The sequence below is a fragment of the Rhincodon typus genome, chromosome 4, assembly GCF_021869965.1.
Source record: "Rhincodon typus isolate 14 chromosome 4, sRhiTyp1.1, whole genome shotgun sequence".
NCBI lineage: Eukaryota > Metazoa > Chordata > Chondrichthyes > Orectolobiformes > Rhincodontidae > Rhincodon > Rhincodon typus.
Genome location: NC_063335.1, coordinates 26,135,522 through 26,141,095, shown reverse-complemented (window position 1 = coordinate 26,141,095; position 5,574 = coordinate 26,135,522).

Here is a 5,574-nt window from a genome sequence, read left to right as displayed (position 1 = left end):
CAGAGACAAGGTGAGAGTCACAGCCCTTGACATCAAGGTTGAGACGGAGAGTGACATCACGGAGCCCTAGCAAAACTAGAATCAATGGAGATTGGGGGCAAACTCTCCACTGGTTGCATTCATGCCTGGAACATCAGAGGATGCTTGTAATTGGTGGAAGTCAATCATCTTACCTCCAGGACATCTCTGCAGGATTTTCTCAGGGCAGTGTCCTATGGTCAACCATCTTCAGCTGCTTCATCAATGACCTTCCCTCCATCATAAGGTCAGAAGCGGAGATGTTCGCCAATGATTATACAATGTTCAATACCATTCGTGACTCCTCGGATACTGAAGCAGCCCATGTTCAAATGCAGAACAGTCTGAACAATATTGAGGCTTGGGCTGACAAGTGGTAAGTAAAATTCATGCAGCACAAAGGCTAGGCAATGACCTTGTCCAATCATAACCACCGTCCCTTGACGTTCAGCGGTATTACCATCACTTGAATCCCTAATACTCAACAGTCTTGGGGTTAGCATTGATAGAAACGCAACTGGACATGCTGCACACAGTAACAACAAGGGCAGATCAAAGGCTAGGAACACTGTGGCAACTCACCTCCTGACTCCCCAAAGCCTGTCCACCATCTCCAAAGCACAAGTCAGGAGTGTGATGGAACACTACCCATTTGCCTGGATGGGAGTAGCTCCAAAAACACTGAAGAATCTCAACACCATCCAGGACAAAGCAGCCCACTTGACTGGTACCACATCCACAAGCATCCACTCCTTCCACCACTGACACTCAGTAGCAACAGCGCGCACTATCTACGAGATACACTGCAGAAATTCATCAAAGATTGTTAGACAGCACCTTCCAAACCCATAACCACTTCCAGCTAGAAGGACAAGGCAGCAGACTCATGGGTACACCGCCTCCTGCAAGTTCCCCTCCAAGTCACTCACCATCCTGACTTGCAAATACATTGCTATTCCTTCACTGTTACAAGGTCAGTACCTTCCAAAACCAAGAGCTCCCACATCACAGTCTCGTAGATGACATACAATATATGTTACAGTGCTAATGGTCTACTTCCAAAAGATACTCAAATCTTGGACTGAGATTTGAACTTGGAATCTTGTGTATTCAGAGGTTGCCAACTGAGCTACAGCTGTCACTGAAGTAAAGGTTTTCTATCATTAAAAGGGAATGCAGGAGTGCTGGAAATTGCACTCATTATTAAGAACATCCCATTTCATTGGGTCTTCATGAGTCTTTGTCCCTCAGTGTCAAATTGATAAGTTTCTACCAAGATCACCTCAATTGAAGAATCTGTAGATCGAGGGACAGGACCCTGAAGCATTGAAACATTGAATATAACATTAAAACGCTGCAGGTTTTCGTTATCAGAAATTGGCTGGCCTGCTCTTCTAAGCCACTTTATGTGACAGCATCACTGCATTTTTGCTTCCCATGTAGGGACAAGTTCCCTTTGGATGATCCATAGCAGTAATAGATAAACAGTTCCAATCTGTGAGTGGAGCCATATCACAAAGTGTATAGCCATTCTGATTTTAAAAAAAAGTACTTCCAGCAAAATAGCAACTGTAACCTTCAGGAAGGATTTGTTGCTATAGAGTGGGTTTACCAGACTGATTCCTGGGATAGTAGGACTGAGGTATGATGAGAGGTTGAATTGGTTAGGATTATGTTTGCTGGAATTCAGAAGAATGAAGAGGGATCTTATCAAAACCTATAAAATTCTAATAGGACTATATGGAGCAGATGGAGGAAGGATGTTCCCAAAATGTGGGGGAGTCCAGAACCAGAAGTCACAGTCTGAGGGTATGGGGTAAACCATTTAGAACTGAGATGAGGAGAAATTTCTTCACTCTGAGAATGATGAGTCTGTGGAATTCTACAGAAAGCAGTCAAGGCCAAAATATTGCAAAATTCAAGAAGCAGTTGGATAGTGCACTTAGGGCTAAAGGGATCAAAGGATATGGAGGAAACATAGGAAGGAGCCATTGAGTTGGATGATCAGCCATGATCATAATGAATGGCAGAGCAAACACAAAGGGCAAAAATGACCTATTCTTGTATGTTCTATGTTTGCTTTAACATTGGCCAGAACCCTCAGAAAGTGAACTTGAACTCAAAGTTTCAGTTAATTTGAATTATCATCCTATACTAAACAACAGAATAAACAATGAGTCAACATTTTTATAGGCACATAAATCAGATAGATTCATGCTTGCAGGTGCTTGTGACTTTTGACATTTAGAAATCCCAGCATTATTAATGACATTGCTCATGTGTACTAAAAATCCATATGATATACGAAAAGAAGGTTTGCTATCATAAAATCCAATACATTTTCCACAAATGTCTCATTGGTTTTGGGTCAAATTTATGTGAAAAACACATAGCTGGAATGTCCTATTAAGCGTCCTTTGAAAAAAAAAGTTTGGAAGCAATTTAAAAGTGTGATTTTGCAATTTAAGAAAATTACTTCCAATTACACCATGAAAAAAAGTTCAATCGCCCACAAGTGAAACCAGTCCAGTTATAGTAAAGATACTAACTCCCCAACTATTTTACTACTCTGCAACTAATTTAGAATTATTGCTGCAATTCATTTCCTTCAAAATTTTAACTTTAATGATGACATATTTTATACTCACTAGACTGCTGTAAAGAGCAAGTTTTTAATGCTAAATTGCTCCAAGAATGTCATCTCATTTATGCTCAAATAGTGTGTTTAAAAAAAACACAAAAATGAAGGCAAGGAATATAATAAATAGATAGGAAAATATTTTGTTAAGGGTCCTTTATGTTATCCCTCCTTGGCCACTGCTTTCTTTTTTTTTAACATTGAAAAATAAGCAAGAACCACTTACTTATCCTGGGGTAGAAGGCTATCCAGTAAAATTAACAAAGAACATCTGGCTTTCATTTAGGTTGTATTGAACTGTTCATTAAAAGCTCCTGACTGGTCTTTTTAGATTGTCCCTTCCGACAAACATTCGAATGTCTTTTCTAATATTTTGCTAACTTGTGCATGAGACTTAAAATACATCAAAGCAAATTTGGTAGCGCAGAAACAAAACCACGAAGAGCAGTAAAGAGATATGTTTACCTGTTAATCCTTGGACACAACTTCTTTTGATATTTATTTAATATTTTGTCTGTTATGATGACATTTTTTATCTAAATGTCTTGCAGCTATTTATCCTACACTTCTCAATCTCATTGAAGGTAAGTGTATTGGTAAATTAATTGGATTAAATGGAACTGGGACAGCCATGATCTTGCTTGCGAGGTCTTTAAGAAGTGAATACCAGTTAGAGCTATAAATATTAATATGATGGCAATGTATGCCTAGTCTCCACAACAGGCCTGATTATGTCAAGTTAGTGAGAGAATAGAGGACAAATTGCTCTACCGTGTTGTTTTACTCCAAGAGCTTTCATAACTCGCCAGCAATTTTATGTTGGCTGTAACTAACCCATATGGCTAACATAGAGCTGCACAAGGGAATCATTGAGAAGGCATTTTTTTTTGTTCCGTTCAGGACATAATTTAATAAATTTAGTCATGCAAAAAGTTTGTGGGCACAAATTCTGGAAACCCAGCTCTGCTGCTTGTCTGCCAGAGCTTCATTTCTTAATGGCCAGAGACATAGACTCTGTCCTAAGCTGTAGGAATAAGGAGCGCGGCGCTAATCAGTACAGGTGACCTGTGTCTGTTCAGGTACTTCACAGGTATTTGTCTGAAAGCAGTCCAGAAATTTAGAGCAATCTGATGGGGGCAAAAGAGGCACTTGAGAGCTAAAGAGTCAAGTTGAACAAAATTATTCTTCCTCCTGCAAGGAATAGATCAAATGTCAAAATTAATCTTTAATACAGTCATGTGAGATTTTCTATGCCCTCAACAGAATTCAAGACAGCTCTTAGCTGCTGAGACCCCCAATTAAGTCCAACAAATAAGTACTTGCTGAAACTCTACGACTTTCCGTGGATGTTCCATGTCTGGAGCATAGGAGACTGAGGGGAGACCTCAATCATGAGAGGCATAGATAAGGTAGATAGCCAACATCTTTTCCCCATGGTGGGGGAGTCTCAAAGTAGTGGGCATAGGTTTGAGGTGAGTGGGGAGAAATACAAAACGGTTCACAGGGGCAAACTTTTCACACAGAGGGTGGTGAGTGTCTGGAATGGGCTGCCACAGGAATTGGTAGAGGCAAGCACAATTTAGTCATTTAAGAAATATTTGGACATGTACATGGATGGGATAGGTATGGAGGGAAATGGACCAACATGGTTCCTCAACTTGAGTTCTGATCATTTCTGGAAGTAAGTTTTTAAACTCCTCCAGCAAAATAATATCTCTAAGAGCCTCATATGTCTTTTCTACATTTAATGCTCTCATTCATCTATTGAAGTTCTTCTGTTTAATTCTTTAAAACTCGAAATAAGTCTGACCTGGTTCCTTTCTTACATTTCTGAACCATTTTCTATATGCTTCTGGTGCCAATTCATAGGCACTCAAAATAACCTGTTTTACCTCCTCATGTTCTCCTGACACCTTCTGACAGCGTTCCAAACACCTCACTAGCCCTGCCTACCAACTTGGTCTGAATTAACATCACCCACACTGTCTCTGGCCAGTTCATCTGTTTAGCCAGTTTCTCAAATGAAAATGAAAAAGGCTTCTACATCTTTTCCATCTAATTTTGGTAATGTTTTCACATATTAGTATTTATCCCTACCAGGCTGCTGGCTACGATGTGTTTGCTAATCATCGCTCTCCTCCTCACTAAGTCTACCTTCTACCTTCACTTCCATCCCTTTAAATTGATTTTCCTGTCTAATTGTCAACTTCTGAAGTTCAAGCTCTCTCTCTTCTTTTCGCTCGGGTAAAAACCTTCTTTCCTTTTCTTTATCTTCTAATACGGCTCTTCTCTCCCTTTCTTTCTCTTCTGCCCTGGCTCTTCTTTTTGTTTCTTTCTCGTTGTCCTCTAACTCCTGCCTTTTAAGTTCACTTGCTAACTCTAGTTGCTTTGTTTGCAATTTAATTTTTTCTAACTCTAACTAGGTATACCTAAATGCTTGACTAACTCTGTTACAATTTCAGCTTTTTTCCTATCCCTAGTTAAACCCAATTCTAGCCTGTCTGCTAATTCTAAAAGTACCTCCTTTGTCTGTCTTTCTAAACTTTCTTGACAAATTTGGGAAGCATCTTTGCCCTCTCCCAAAACCACTTTAGCGTTGTTAAGAACCATTTCCCCACTTTTGATTTAACGAGCAACAAGCAACCGAAATTGAACAGATTTTCCACTTCTCAATTAAGTTTTATTTAAAGATCTAGGACACTAATCCCCAAATCTGTTTAAATCTTCTGGGACCTTTCAAAACCTAATTCTGTCCCAATCTGTTCAAACCCCAGACCCGATCTGTCCCAATCTGTCCAAATCCCGGACCCATTCTGTCCCAATCTGTCCAAACCCCGGACCCAATCTGTCCCAGTCTGTCCAAACCCCAGTCCCGATCTGTCCCAGTCTGTCCAAACCCCAGACCCGATCTGTCCCAG